Source organism: Protopterus annectens, chromosome 2.part0 (assembly GCF_019279795.1).
Source record: "Protopterus annectens isolate FY-2018-M chromosome 2.part0, PAN1.0, whole genome shotgun sequence".
NCBI classification, from domain to species: domain Eukaryota; kingdom Metazoa; phylum Chordata; order Ceratodontiformes; family Protopteridae; genus Protopterus; species Protopterus annectens.
In genome coordinates, this window is record NC_056728.1 from 808,934,128 (window position 1) to 808,951,599 (window position 17,472).

A 17,472-nucleotide genomic window follows, 5' to 3' on the forward strand; every position below is an offset into this window, starting at 1 on the left:
TTATTTAAAATAAGACTCCTCTATGCACTCTTCGTTATTACCATTTTTTCATTCATAACAACTTCTTCAGGTATTGAGAGATTTTTTCAATATTTTGACTTGATTGGAAATTACTTTCATCTGAAACCCTATATAAATTACCACACTCCATTTCACCCACATAATTTATATTTCTGTCCCTTAATGTTATATTCTATTTTTAATGATTTCCTAACTCCTCAACTGGACTACAGGATTCCATCTTGGATCCTAATTCTATAACACAATTAGAATGCAGGATTTCTAAACAAAGACCCTTATTTATTTTCTTGTCCTTTTCAATATTATTTTCTACACTATCGTCACCTATTTTCTTATTTTATCACTTTCAGTCACTATCATTATCTCTAGCTTTAAACACTTAACAGTTTTTAAATTACTTTTCTCCAAATTATTACAAGAGATTTCACTGGAAAGAGTAACAGAAAACTTGAATAATGCCATAATTATCTCTTTCTTCTAAGTGTAATTTAATACTTGTTACTCTTGCAACAGACCAGCAGAATCTTCTCTACACTCTACAACCTTTTTGGTGGGGAAAGTATAATTTCAACTCTTCTTACGTTTACCTTTTTCATTCTTAGAAATATTATTTTTTCTTATTTTAACCCTTCCTTTAGTGCAGACTTCCTTAGTGGGTGGTAAGGATACTAATTGTTCACAACTTAATTAGCCTTTAAAAGACTAATTTTAGTCTCAGTCCTTAATAAATTCATTTACTGAGCAAAAGTTCTTCCATAATGGCACCGAGAAATAATATCATCCTCAAGATTCTTGCTTTCAATAAGCTTGATCAACTCCTGTAAGCTAAAGCAGTTAAGACATAATAGATTTGTTGTATTTGTTTCTTCTATTCATGTACCGTACAGGTGTAACAAGGCATTCTTAATATAATCATGTGAGAAACACAAATTATACTGAGCAGGCCACAGAACAGTGTACAGTGGCAACTTACCTTTTAGGATTTATAACTGTACTTATACTACCATTTATAATTTGTATTACTATAAAACACATGCTTGGCTTATACATGTGTAAATATACAATACAATTTCTATGGTTACAAGTTTACAACAGGTGAACAAAAAATGTCCCTTTCTGAAGTGCATGAGACAACAGTTTTAGGCTTCATTTATATTTGTTTTTATATGATAGGTGGGAAATACAGCATACTGTTGGTTACAACAGATAACTTTCTGATATTTAACCCAGCCAATGGGGGATGCACAAGCCAGTGTATTTCTTTGTGCAGGTCCCAAGCCTGGGTAAATGGGGAGGGTTACATCAAGAAGAGCATCTGGTGTAAAATTTTTGGCAGATCAAATATGCAGACAATATAGATTTCCGTACCAGATCAGTCGAGGCCCGGATTAACAACGACAGCCTACAGTACTGTTAGCCAACGGGGCACTGGTGGAAATTGGGCTACTGTTAGATGAACACAAAGAAGAGGGGGGAGGCATGCCTGATGGTAGGAGGAGAGGAGGAAAGTTAGGAGTGTGAAAGTGAAGGTAGGAACTTTGAATGTTGGCAGTATGACTGGTAAAGGGAGAGCTAGCTGATATGATGGAGAGAAGGAAGGTTGATATATTCTGTGTACAAGAGACCAGATGGAAGGGGAGTAATGCCAGGTGTATCAGAGGTGGGTTCAAATTGTTCTACCATGGTGTGGATGGGAAGAGAAATGGGGTAGGGCTTATCCTGAAGGAACTGTATGTCGTGTGTTTTGGAGGTGAAAAGAGTGTCAGATAGGGTAATGTTTATGAAGCTGGAAATTGATAGTGTGATGGTGAGTGTTGTTGGGTGTGCATTGGATGAGAAAGAACAATTTTGGAGTAAGTTGGATGAGGTGGTGGAGAATGAGTGTACCCAAGGGTGAGAGAGGAGTGATTGGAGCAGATTTCAATGGGCATGTTGGTGAAGGGAACAGAGGGGATGAGGAGGTGATGGGTAGGCATGGTGTTAAGGAGAGAAATGCAGAATGTCAGATGGTTGTGGATTTTGCAAAAATGATGGATATAGCTGTGGTGAATACATATTTTAAGAAGAGGGAGGAGCATAGGGTGATATACAAGAGTGGAGGAAGAGGCACACAGATGGATTATATCCTATGCAGGAGTGTCATTCTGAAGGAGACTGGAGATTGCAAGGTGGTGACAGGGGAGAGTGTAGTTAGGCAACATAGGATGATGATCTGTAGGATGATGTTGGTGATCAAGAAGAAGAGGAGAGTGAGGGCAGTGCCAAGGATGAAATGGTGGAAGTTGAAAAAGGATAACTGTAAGGTGGAGCTCAGGGAAGAGTTAAGACAGGCACTGGGGGACAGTGAAGAGTTACCAGATAGCTGGGCAGCCACAGCAAAGGTGGTAAGTAAGACAGCTAGAAAGGTGCTTGGTGTGACATCTGGACAGAGGAAGGATGATAAGGAGACCTGGTGGTGAATGAGGAAGTACAGGAGCGTATACAGAGAAAGATGATGGTGAAGAAGAAGTGGGATTGTCAGAGAGGTGAAGAAAGTAGACAGGAGTACAAGGAGATGAGGTGGATGGTGAAGAAAGAGGTGGCGAAGACTAAGGATAAGGCATATGGGGAGTTGTATGAAAGGTTGGACACTAAGAATGGAGAAAAGGACCTGTACTGATTGGCTAGACAGAGGGACTGAGCTGGGAAAGATGTTCAGCAGGTTATGGTGATAAAGGATAATGAGGGAAACATACAAATGAATAAAGTGCGCTGAACAGATAGAAAGAGTAATTTGCGGGGCTGACGAATGAAGAGAATGAGAGAGAGAGAGAAGATTGGATGATGCAGGAATAGTGAATCAGGAAGTGCAATTGATTAGCAAGGAGGAAGTAAGGACAGCTATGAAGTGGATGAAGAATGAAAAGGCTGTTGCTCCAGATGACATACCTGTGGAAGCATGGAGGTGTTTAGGAGAGATGGCACTGAGGTTTTTAACCAAATTGCTTAACAAAATGTTGCAAAATTTAGAGGATGCCTGAGGAGTGGAGAAGAAGTGAATTGGTACTGATTTTTAAGAATAAGTGTGATATGCAGAGCTGTAGTAACTACAGATGGATAAAACTGATGAACCACAGCATGACGTTATGGGAAAAAGTAGTGGAAGCTAGGTTAAGAAGGGAGGTGATGATTAGTGAGCAGCAGTATGGTTTTATGCCATGAAAGAGCACTGCAGATGTGATGTTTGCTCTGAGGTTGTTGATGGAGAAGTATAGAGAAGGTCAGAAGAAGTTGCATTGTCTTTGTGGGCCTAGAGAAAGCATATGAGAGGAGTTGTGGTACTGTATGAGGATGTCGGGAATGGCAGAGAAGTATGTAAGAGTGATACAGGATATGTATAAGGACAGTATGACAGTGGTGAGGTCTGGTGTAGGAGTGATGGATGCACTCAAGGTGAAGGTGGGATTACAGCAAGGATCAGCTCTGAGCCCTTTCTTATTTGCAATGGTGATGGACGGGTCTACTTCATGTTGTCGTAAGCTGACAAACATTGAGTCTGATATTATCGGCACACAAATATTGAAAGTGAAGAACATCGTGCAAGTAAACGGAAATCTTCGTAAGGGGAGATTTCCATTTATCTCAATGTAGTGCGGTCTCGGAGTTGGTATATTTAAGTAGGGGAGTGTGAGGGTGCAGGGGGGCTTGCCCCCCTGCCTACGCCATTTAGTTTTTTTTTCTAATTTGTTTTTTTTTTTTACGTTATTCAATGTTTTACTTAATCGATCAATAAACTTCGATCTTTATTGATTCAATTAAGTAAACTTTCGATAATGTGATATAGACGCTGATGGACAACTTGACAGATGAGCCCAGACAGGAGTCCCCATGGACTATGATGTTTGCGGATGGCATTGTGATTTGTAGTGAGAGTAGGGAACAGGTTGAGGAGACCCTGAAGAGGTGGAGATATGCTCTAGAAAGGAGAGTAATGAATGTCGGCAGGACTAAGATAGAGTATATGTGTGTGAATGAGAGAGAGGCCAGAGGAATGGTGAAGATGCAGGGAATGGAGATGGTGAAGGTGGATGAGTTTAAATACTTGGGATCAACAGTTTAGAGTAATGGTGAGTGTCGAAGAGAATGCAGGCAGGGTGGACTGTGTGAAGAAGAGTGTCAGGAGTGATCTGTGACATTCTGGTACCAGTAAGATTGAAAGGGAAGGTCTACAAGATGGTAGTGAGTCCAACTATGTTATATGGGTTAGAAACGGTGGCACTGACAAAAAGACAGGAGTCAGAACTGTAGGTAGCAGAGTTAAAGATGGTAAGATTTGCATTGGCTGTGGTGAAGATGGACAGGAGTACAAATCAGTATATTAGAGGGTCAGCTCAGTTTGGATGGTTTGGAGACAAAGTCAGAGATGTGAGATTGCTTTGGTTTGGACATGTGCTGAGGACGGATGCTAAGGATGGAGCTGCCAGGTAAGAGGAAAAGAGGAAGGCCTAAGATAAGTTTTATGGATGTGGTGAGAGAGGACATGCAGGTGGCTGGTGTGACAGAGCAAGCTACAGAGTACAAGAAGTAATGGAAACAGATGATCTGCTGTGGCAACCCTTAACAGGAGCAACTGAAAGAAAAAGAAGATACACATCTGATATGCAATAATTGCTGTATATGCAAATAACCTCTAATGTATCTGCTGCCCTTGCTAATTGTTATCTCAGCTCAGCATTTTATAAACATTTATCACATTTTAGTTCCCCTTTGTTACACTGTCGGCTTTATATCCCTCTCACATCCTTTGTCAGCATTTCATTTTTATTTATGTACACATCACTAAATGTACAAGATTACTTGTATAAATAAAATGATTTATTTAAATAATGCTGTTCATGCACTTATCTAAATACTTCGGGGCACAGTTTTGTCATTTCGTTTTCTCTGTCTCTTAATTCTTTAATACCAAATGTCATTGCTATCTATTCTGCTGTCCACGCACACTGGCTTACTGGGTTTCTGTGTATGCACAACTTGTGGTTTGTATAATGTGCTCAAGTCTCCGTGCACCTCTTCATGGCTGATAACACCTATGCTGGCCATGAACAGGTGCTGCTGAATGTGTAGACCTGCTTAGCAGCTTGCATATTCAAACAGCACTGCTGCACATTTTGCTAACACCAAGTAAAAGTGCTACCTTAGCTAGAAGTGTGCATACATGTTAATGAATCCCCGGGAATAGGTTACTTACTTGCATAATTAATAAATCATAGAAAATGTAAGCATCTCCATAACTGCACAGATATAACACCAAGTAATAGTACTAAACCTACCTTCTGTTATGTTAACACAAATCTAGATTTCTCCTTTGCCCCTAACATAAAGTAGTTTCTGTTTAACAATGCAAATATGAACATGTAGCATATTTTCATTACTGCAAGAAAGTTATTAAACAGAAAACTATTTTTATTTGCAGTGGGACTTTACCCCTGCACTCTCATGTATGAGAATACTTCTCGTATACCTATACTTATATATACCAACTGTACAGGTGCACAGCAATGAAGTAAAGGGCAGACTACACTGACACTGAACAGGACATTTACTGATTTACTCCATAGTCCTGTCATTTGCTGAAAGAATGCTCAAACAACTGGGTCTATGGTTAATCGTTGAAAGGAATAAGCATCGGACAGCATATCATCGAATGCAAAGCAATAAAACTTTATCCATCAAAAGTGCACTTAATCAAACATGTGAGACGGGGAAAGTAACTACTTAGTCAACACTTCCCTGTCTCACAAATGGCAGTATTTCAAATGCACCCACACCCTCAAAATGTGGGACTTCACCCCTTCCACACACCTCTCTCTCTCTATATATGTATATATATATATATATACATATAAAAATATATACACACACACAAACACACAAACACACATATATATATATATATATATATATATATATGTGTATATATATATATATATATATATATATATATATATATATATATATATTTATATATATATATATATATATATATATATATATATATATATATATATACCAACTCCAAGATCGCACTACAGTGGGGAAAATTGAGACAGGGAAGTGTTGGCCAACTAGTTACTTTCCCCATCTCACAGGTTCGATGAAGTGCACTTTTGATGAATGGAGTTTCTATACTTTGCATTCAATGATGTGCTGTTAGATGGTTATTCCTTTCAATTATTAAGTATAAACCCTAAACAACTTACCGGCTCCCATTTAGATAATCTAGTCTGTTCTGCTCTATATCAGTCCACAACCTCATAAGTCTTGTCTGGGTTTATCTTCCTTACTCATTCTATTTTAGAGAAACACCTTGCAAAATGCAAAACAGATTAAAAGGACATCACTGCCCCTGGAAAGATAACTCCTAATATCTGTTTTAAAATATTTTTTTATTGATTTTAAAAACTCTCATACAACTATATATATGAAGAAGGAAAGAGTATTAAATACACTGAATATAAATTTTATTCAGAAATATCAGAATACACGTGCATCAGAAAATTGTGGCAATGAACATTTCATTTTAATGTATTTATCCTAAAATTCTAATTTAGTCCAACATCCAAAGTTTGTGATAATGATAATATATCTAACTGCATTATCCAAAGGTTGGGATAATGTAATTAGATCATAATAACATTTTACATAGAATAATGGCTAGATCAAAATAAATAAATAATAGCCCTTCTGACAAACTGAAATTAAACTCCAACACATTACAAGATGATCTTTTTTTATTCCATTAAGCACTGATGCAAACCTCACTGGACACCTGCAACAACTGGAGAGGCCACAAAAGTACGTCACAAAGAGGATTCTAGGCCTTATACACTTGTTCTATATGGACAGACTCAAAAAACTCCAACTATGCTCTGTACCATATCACCTACTTAGAGGCGATCTCTGCTTGACTTACAAAGCCATGTCTGACCCAGCTCTGTTAGAAATACTACATCTAAAGAAATCCCAATGCACCACATGCTCCAGAGACCTCGACCTCATTACCACAATTAACAGAACATGCTGGAGGGACAGGTTCATAACCCAGAGACTGCCCATGCTATGGGACAGACTACGTCCCATACATGCCAAGCAGACCACCTCGCTGACTCTCTTCAAGAGAAATCTTGATGAGTGGATGGGAAACAGAAAATTCACCCCGGGGATAACTCCAGTGGCTCTACTCAACAGAGGCACTGGGAACTAAGGTTGGGTGGGACTATGCCAGGGTACTCCTATGGCTAGGCTTGTAAAGGCCCCAGGGCCATTAGCCTAGTATGCACTTATGAACCTATGAACTTATATGAATCTTTGATACAATTATCTGTCAAAAGGCCTTAAACGTATTCTTGACTAAAATATTTGTAGGTATTGCAGTCAGAAAATGAATGTTGCCAATTAGCTTTTCATTCACTTTTACATCTCCAGCAAACAGACCTTATTTGTATTGCAGATTTTTTTTTATTTTGTAAGGAGTAATGAACATTCTATGAATGTACTCCCAAGTAAAGATTTCCCAGTATAAACTGGTAGAAGACAGTCTACTGATTTCCATATTCATATCTTATTTTTTCATATACTAAGCTATAATAATTATTTTCATTTAAGGAGCACCCCCAATCATTTTTTATAATTTTTATTATTACTTAAGATCAGTTTGTACAGTTTGTACAATTCAGATAAGCTCCTTTGAAAAAGAATATATTGCTTTATAAAATAAAAGAGAGATTTAACAATACTTATATATCTTATTAAATCTTCGTTAATTACATTTTAGTGACTATTTTTTCTTTTACAGAATGGGCCAGATTCAGAAAACTATCCTGCTTTGTGATAAGCAGATTTGAGCAGCAAGCAGCTATGTGTATGGTATATGCAATTCAGAAACATAGGGGCTTCAAGCCGAGCAGATCAAGGAGCAGAGCGGGGTGTGGTGCATACCAATGACTTTATAATAATATGATAATGAGCAAAATGATTACAATGAATATATTAGAATATGTCAATGAAGCAAAATAAGAGTGATTCATAAATGCATAAATGCTATGCAACACGACTGAGCCTGCTGCAAATCTGAATGCAGATTAATGTACATGTTCAGAACAATGGAATGCAAAAGAATGATAGGGGTTGCCTCGGCATTAGTAAATGCTTATCTGCAAGAGGATCTTATTCTCAGTGCTTTCTATGATGGTGTATGACATTGCCTCTGGAGGTGCTGAGTCATCCAACCTCAATTAAAACTTTGTGGACTCCACAATACCAACATTAAAGATCGGCACCATGTAGACAGTGACACCATCCAAGATGAGGACATGTATCAGCCTTGTCTGAGGAATACCTATTCTGGTGCATACTAAGGTTTTTTGTGGCTTTGTATGTATAGCTACATCAATCCTTCAGCATGTGGTTCCCAGATGCCACAGAAGACCATCTGAGACTTCTGTAATTTAACAAGTAAACAGACAGCATGGCATAAAAAAAATCTCAAATCTGTAGGGGGATAATAATTTGATTTCATCCAAGCAGTCAAAAAAAAAACATAAACCAGTTACAGTGTGTTACTACATCTTCTTCAGTATGTATCTGATGACAGAATGTGCTAACATGTTTTATACATTCATCTCATCATGTCACAAACTAATCACCAGGTTAAATCTCAAGACACTGCTTAAAGAAGAAAATGAATATAAATAGAAAAGTCAACACCTAACCCAGCATTTGTCATGAAAATGAGGTGGCTGTTGATGCCCAAGGGTATTCAACACATGTTAGACTTGAGAACTGCTTTGAACACTGGTTTCCTGCCATTTTTCCCCATGAGTCTTCAAGATGAGACATCATGGCTGAAGAAAGAGAGGGTAGTGCTCCTTTTAGTGTGCAGAGATGGAATGTGGATGAGACAAAAATCTTTCTTTGCCACCTTCTCCATCAGATTTGCAGCCAGATGTTCCTGCAGGTTGGCCACAAAGGACTTCAGTGTAACATCATAGCTGGTATAGTTTAGCCCAGGCTCTCACCCATTCCACTGCCATCATCATCATTATAATAATATGAGGGGGTGGATAGGAGGATGAAGTTAAACAGAGGGCACCAACTTTGTACTGCAAAGGCAACTTATCTTAGCTACACATATAACTAGCTAGTGTGTGCCATTCAGATATGTTACACATTGTTGATGTCCTTACCTCCTCAAAGGATTACAACAAATAGGCAGCTGCACAGGAGTGAAGGACCTAAGAGAGTGCTAGGGAGAGTATACCTGTTTCAGGAAGTACAGCTTTTACTATTAAAAGGTAGAGCAGATTTGGATTCATAAAGTAAATCTTTCATAAATCACTGCCACTTCTTTTTTTCCAAACATCTTTATTAAATTTCCACATATGACAAAGGCAATCTTACATTTACATAAATGAAAAACATACAAAATGATACCACTTTAGTTGCAAACAGTTTACATCAGACACCCTTGAAACAACTATAGTTGAAAACCTTATACATCACTTATAAACGTTCCAGTCATTGCCAGTTAAGCATTATATGGCTCATTCAAATCCTGCCTCTTAAACCTCATTCCTGCTCTGCATATCTTGTTCCCACAATTCCTATTTTTTACTATGAGGTTTGCTCCTTATCTTGTCTAAAGATCCCAGTTCCAGTTGTTTTATCTCTGTTACTACATTTACTACTACTAGTAAAGTTGGTCTAGACTTTAATTTCCATTTTCTATCAATTATTTTTTTGGCAGCCACCATAATCGGGTCTATATTATGTGATCAAACAGTGAAATGTTCGAACACGTAATAATTGACCCCTAAATGTCAAACCAGCGGAATGTTGAATGGTTCAATAGAGAACTCTGTACAGTGCGGACATGGAAGTTTTCCATTGTCTGCACTGTAGTGCGATCTTGGAGTTGGTATATTTAAGTAGTGGGGGAGGTTGGGATTGGGTGCAGGGGGGCTTGCCCTCCTGATTAGAGTGTTTTTATGGGTTGTTTGGGTGTTTTTATGGGGGGGTTGCCGTTCGACATTACGGTGTTTCAACATTTCGGGGTCGATTATTATGTGTTCAAACATTTCACTGATCGATCACATGATATAAATACCCATAATTAGACTCAGCAAGGCAAATCACTGCCACTTCTGTGATAAATTATAAATCTCAAATGTAGCAGTAATATTGTACAGTGCTATTAGCAGGTATGCACATGCATCTTGTCATATACTTTGACAAGTGGAACCACATCTTAAGGCTTTGCTCCTACAATGTGACAGTACCTGTTGGTTCCATCCCCCCATAGGTTCATAGGTTCATAGGTTGGTACTAGGCTATCAGCCCTAGGGCCTATACAAGCCTAGCCATAACAATTCCCTGGCTATTTCTTCCCACACTATTTACTTCCCTGGACCCCTGTCTAGCAGGGCGACTGACATGATCCCCGGGGTGAATTTCCTTTCTCCCATCCAATCGTCAAGGTTCCTTTTGAAGAGGACCAAAGAGGCACTCTGCTTGACATGTATGGGCAATCTATTCCAGATTCTGAGGAGTCTCTGGGTCAGGAACCTATCCCTCCAGCATGTTTTGTTTATTGTGATGACAAGGTTTAGATCCCTGGAGCATGTGGCTCTGAGGGATTGGGATTTCTTTAAGTGTAGCATGTCCAACAGCTCTGGGTTTGTCATGGCCTTGTATGTTAAGCAAAGATCGCCTCTGAGTAGACGATATGCGACAGAGTATAGCTGGAGTTTTTAAGGCGGTCAGCATAGGGCATCTGCTTTAGGCCTGTGATTCTTTTAGTGAGGTATTTCTGTGGCCTTTCCAGTTGTTGCAGATGTCTTGAGAGGTACATACCAAACGGGGCATTGTATTCTATAATGGGTCTAATGAGGGATGAGTACAGTGGGACAATGACCTTCTTTTTTTCTGGATGAAAAGCCCTTAGTGATGAGGTGTGCCACATAGAAGGATTTCCTGACTGTTGTGGTGATGTGGTTATCGAAGGTGAGACCACTGTCCACCTGTGTCCCTAAGTCTCTTATCAAACTCGTCTCGGGACATCCCATTACTGTGCCTTGGACTGCACACACCCTTGTTGATTTGTCTAAGCAGTTTATCGTGTTACAATTCTGAATGTTAATATTTATGTAAAAGTCAAGTGTTTTAAGTTATGAATGTTTAATGCTTCTAAAATGCATTGTTTTTTTAACAGATTTTCATCTTTAAGATAATTGTTTAGATAATTAATTAATTAATTGGTTGAAGTTTTAGTATTTAAAGGGTTTAATGTGGAAGAATTTTTATTCAGTCTGAAGAAGTCTTTGCATGACAAAAGTGCTTACTGAATAAGGTGCTACATATCTTGGTGAATAAAGGCTGCTGTGGGTATTTTATTCTTTGTTGTTTTAATTCGTTGGTTTTGTTGCTGAATTCTCAATTTTATTGGAATTATCATGTTAATCCTCTGTATTTCTGAATGCAGAAAATAACGGCTGTGGGTTTAGAAACTCTTTTACTTGTCTATGCTAACAGCCATTGTTAAACTGATGTGTGTTTGCTGTTTATTCAATTATGCTACATATAAATTAAAACAATAATAAACACATATCAGCGTTATTCTTTCATCGTATTTCCACTTTTCTCTTCCCTGCCATCTTTGTTGGTATCCTTTCAATTATATACATTTATTTTGTTGATTATTTTGTTTTGCTCCATTTAGTTTGCTATTATATGCAACAGCAGCAGCAGCATCAATACCTGCCCCCACCCCTCAGGCAAGGTCTATTGGCCTGCCACAGATGGTAGCAGCAGCTTCAACATTACCACCACCAGAAGCACTCGTGATATCTGGGTCCCAGCCTGCCACAGTCACTTTCATACCACCTGTCCTGCATGTGCAGCTGACAACAGGTAGTCCTGCACCACATTCTTGAATTGTTCTACCCAATGGTAGGTGTGAGTAGAGGTGACACCTTTGCCACCCATTGGCAGATGGCAGAAATGAAGGGGGAGATGCCCAAACTGCCCAGCTTGAGAACCTTCTCTAGCAGCTCATTGAGTTGCAGTCCTGCACTGTCTATGCCATCTGAGATAGTGGCCTGATGATGCTCAGGGTGGCAATTAATCTCCCACTGGACGCTAACCAGCAGAACGCCATTCTGGTGCTAGCCCTCCTCCCCCCTTTTCTGTCAGTGCTCACCTGTGCTGAGTGTACAGTATCCCCCTCACCATTGCCTTTCATCTGTTTATCTAATGTCTCCTTCTTTGTGCTCCCCCTCCCTCACTGTGAAACCACAGCATCTGTCAGCCTTCTCTGTCTTTCCCTGCTACCCATTCTAGCTCTCTTGCCTTCCACTTATTTCCACCCCAACTTACCTTCTCTTTATGCATAAAAATGGTCTCCTGCCCCACAAAACATACTTACCATATCTTCCCCACCATCAACTTCCTAAATGCATTCTCGATCAATTTATAATCCATCCTCTTCCTTCTTCTCTTTGTCACCTCTTTCCTATAATAATAATAATAATAATAATAATAATCATTTTACCCTTTAATTTGGTAAAAAAAAATGAGAAACACACCTCACTCATGCAAATATAAAGCTTCCAAATCAGTTTTATTTTCTACTGCTACTGTGCTTAATGGGTTACGAAGAACATTGTTAATGCCATTTGCATAGCACTTGACACAAATGAATTTGGGTATGACTATGAAGTTTTAAGTACTTCTCTTTATGTATTTGGATAATGAGTTTAAATCCCAAAGGTGGTGTCCTGAGGAAACATTGTATGTTTTAGTCTTTAATGATGCAAGTGTGTGATATGCACACAAACGCACACATGCACAAACATACACACACCCTTACCATGTGTATTGCTCTAGCTCAACATGTAAATTAAGTGAGTTTGTAGTAAACGTAATGAAGGTGGTGGGTTCAACTCACATAGGGATTTTATGTTTTTGCCTCTTAGTCTCTCATTCTGCAAGTTTATGACAAACAAATACTCTTTGTTTCCCCAAAGGCTTTTTTTTGAATGCTCTTGTAGCCCAGAATGTAAATGAAGTACTTTTGTTAGGGGGCAGGATTTGGGTTTAACTGCCTTACAGGTTGCATGTTTTTTGTCTTCTTTACTCTTTCATTCTGCAAGAGTATGACATGTACTCTATGCTCCCCAGAAGCCTTCTTTCTGAATATTGCTGTAACCCAGAATGTAAATGAATTGTGATTTACAGTACAGTTGATGAAGGTTGTTGGTCCAGCTCCCACAGGATTGCGTGTTTTTGTTTCTTTCAGACTTCCATTCTGCAAGAATTGATGGGCAACAACAGTGTTTTCCCTGAAAACTGCTCATTGACTACTGTTGCAGCTTTGCTTATAAATGATATGCCTTTAACAGTACATATGATAAAGGTTAGAGATTCAACACCCCTAGGGGTTATATATTTTTGTTTCCTTTATTCTTTCATTCTCCAAGTGTGTGACACTACCGTGTGTTTTTCCTGAAGAATTTTCTCTATTTATTTTATTCAATTATTTCAGTTTGATAAACAGGTGAGTGGCTTGATCATCAGACCCTTTTCGGCCACGGCCCAGGCCAATCAGTAAACAAAAAAAAAAAAAAAACATTAATATGTACAACACAGAAAATGAGAGAACACTAGAAATTGGTAGTGAAATAATAATAAAGCAGTTGCAATACTTTCAGTAAAAATTTTAATTAAAAAAAAAGTTATTTCAAGTGACAGCCTCCACTGACCTGAAAGCTCCTATCACAGAAAATAAGTGATTCCAGGTAGATGGGCCAAGTTTAGAAATTACCCTCCCTCTCTCTCTCCCAGATGTATTAAACAGAGGATTGACTAGTGTCAGTGTCTCCTTCAGATTATTGTAGAGTGAGTAATTTTACACTTAATTAGTAGTTAATCTAGGGCAGTAATCCTGATTTAGGACTTTGAATAAAAGGAAACTAAGCAGAAGTTAGCTCTTTAATTTATTGGCAACCAAAAGAACACAGCTAGGAAGGTGCAATGGTGGATTTCGGGCTCTGCTAACAAAACAGACCTGCTTATTTTGTTTTCTGCAACCTGTCCTTTAGTTGTAGTAGAGCAGGAATTGGCAGAGTAAGAGGAGACCATACTCCAGTTTGGATATGAGTACGTTCTGAGCCTAAAGAGAAAAGGACAGTTCTCTAACACAATTTAAGTTGTAAATAATGTGCCTTTAACAGAACATATGATGAAGTTTGCGGATTCAACTCCCATAGGGGCTGCATATAGACATATCATTGCTATAGGAGGGTGGTTGTTTCATGACCTTTGCATTATAGTACAGGTACAGTGGCCAGTCTCTGATGACATTATACCTGCATTTTTCACTATATTTACACTTTTCTTTCAACCATCCTCTTTTTCACCCTTCTTTCCATTGTGTTCCACATCTCTGATTGTGTCATCACCTCCAACAGCAGCCTTATCTGTTATATGTTTGTTCATATGCACTACTACCTATCTTCATTTTCCTTCATTTATTACCTTCCACAACATACCTTCTCTTCACATATACATATGTGGATATAGATATAGATATAGATATAAATATTAATGGGTCAAAAAATAAATTGGCACAGAAGCCTCATGATGCTTCAAAGCTACCACATGACTTTTTTCTTCTTACCACCATTTGTGCAAGATCATACATAGCACTTTTGAGGTGCATGCACAATATATATGTATTACTGCTGCTGTTGCTTGTTCATCCCTTAAAGATATACCCTACTCCTTCCAACGTTTCCTGCAGTGCATGCTTTGGCCACAGATAGGATGCTGTGGCCACAGGTAGGATGTTTAATGAGGTATTATCTGAGCATACTTGTCTAGCTGCTTTCATTGCTAATAATTGTTGAGTGGCACAGTGAACGAGATCATGGCTGCATTGTTTCTGAATCCCTGTGTATGTATTAACATCCATCATGAATCATTCAAATTAAATTTGTCTGTTAACATATTCATAGAAAAATGTATGTCCTTCAAAATAATCTAACCACAATATTATTTCCATATTTTTTTTTTATTTCAGTGTAAGTTATATTTAAACTTCGCATAAAATCCAGACTTTTTGCTAAGGGAAATATTAGAAATCCACATCTTTAAGGCTATGAGATTTATAAAGTTAGTTTCTAATATTTTTATATTAGATAAGTTGGAATGTGCTTTCCTTATAAAATCCATATTCAAATATAGTTTTATAAACCATAACAGATTATTATTTATATTTGTAATGGATTGTATGCACATCTCATTATAGAGACATTGCATATTTGTTCATGTATTGCTCAGGTTAAGCAGTAATTATTCTAGCTTTGTTGAACTAGGGCATATGTGTGAAGACAGAATGAATAATTTACTGTGGCTATTTTTTTACATAGTTAGGCACTTGCAATATGCATAATTAATAAAGTGGTTGTAATTGATGGTTATGGAGATTGTCTATAATGACGGTGTCAGAATGTGTGAGGAAGGGGTTGCAGTATATCTAGAAGTAATTTATTATTTATTTACATTTGTTTACCGGCTAGTGTCTGATGGGCTGCTAGCCCATTTTCATCAGAGACCTGGGGAGAAAACCACCAGCCAAACAAGACAGATAAAAAAAATGTTGGCTATAATTTTTTTTCACTTTTAATCATAGTCAGACATTAGCACTGAACACAACAAATGGCTACCTGTGGAGGTCTGTTCAGCATGTTTGTCATAGTAACTGGTTATTTGCATGGTGGCACAGAGAGTAAAAATGACATCTTACAGTGCTTGGCACTCTGGTTGAATTTTTGGCAGTGATTACTTCTATGTTGAGTCTGCGTGTACTATCTATCTCTATGTTAGCTTTATGCAGGGGCTCTGGTTTCTTCCTCCAGACTCACATCTGCATAATGGCCTGTGGTATTGGGGTAATGTATGTTTTTATTTTCATCCCAGTGTAACACCAGAGGGGTACACAAAAAGTAACTATCTTTTTTGCTTGGCAGGGAATCAGGCACTGTTTCCATAAAAGATTGATATATCCTTGCAAGCATCTGTCTACCCTTTTTATTGTAAACTACAATTTTATTAGATTTGAACATTAAGTTTTAAAAACAAATTATTTTTTTTCCTTAAAGAAAAATAAAAGACTATTTTTTTCCTCACTCATGCTACCTGGTGCATGCCATTGTTGGATCAAAAGGTTGTTCAAAATGCCATAAAATGCACCTCAGAGTATCTAGAACCCAAAGACTTCTGGGAGTGATGCTGGCTTAATTCAATTACTTCCTTCACTTTCATTGCAGTGCAGTATTAGACAGTGAGGGTATGTTAAATGAATGGAGAGAAAAAACTAAAAAGCAATACAAAGTGCAAATAGATAACTAAATAAATAAATAAAATTGCACAGCCCCAGTCCTACCTGCAAGCTGCAATGCAGTCACAATGGAATATTAAGCTACAAATCACCCAGTGGCATGTCCAAACGGATAGTGAAAGGTGGATGTTCAGAGGGATATAAGTTAAAATGCAATGTTCTTGATGAAAATTAAATGTACATGTCAATGTAAAAATCATTATACCTCAAAGGGGATCAGCATAAGGAATCAAGGAAACAATTAGACCTTATGTGAAGTACATATCAGACAGGGGGGAATGATACATCTGAAAAAGCTGATCTTGAGATAAAAAAGTGCAAAATAGTGCATGGTCAGCATAATACAGAAGGAGGAAAATTAAGGAAAATGGCTGTTCTTAGTAGAGAAAGCAGAAGGAGTGCAACTTTTACATCACAGCCTTCTCAGCATGACCTGGCAAAAGAAGTTTTGGCAGTAGCACACACAGGTAGGATTTGAAATTATTTGTGCAAATACATGTTAATTAATAGTAATATTAAGAAAAATAAAGTAGATAATTATTATGCAAAAAGTGTCATTAGTGCTACAGAACAACATTTCTGAGGCCAATGCATAGCATGAGCTTATGTAGAGAATGAGTTGTCAGTCAAATGCGATCCAGTTGTATGTGAGCTGTACAGGGGAACATCACAAGGCATTAACTATACACACAGACCACCTGGATTTCAGCTGTAGCCTTGGGTATGTCCCACTCAGGAGCTTTCAGGGGACCACTGTGCATGTTAATTGTAGGTCCACTGCTGATGATTTACAGAAATGTATGCTAGAATGTTAGGATACAGAGGTTTCGGTAAGCAAGGATAATGGATAGAATTATGAATCTGATGACTGGTGTATTACAGGAGTTCATAAGATTCATGTGTGTTTCAAGGCAATTTAGTCTCATGATATACAACTTGCTAATACCCAGTGTCAGGACCATATCCCTATTCTAAAGAATGGCTTACCCAGATAGTCCTGGTGTAAATTTGAG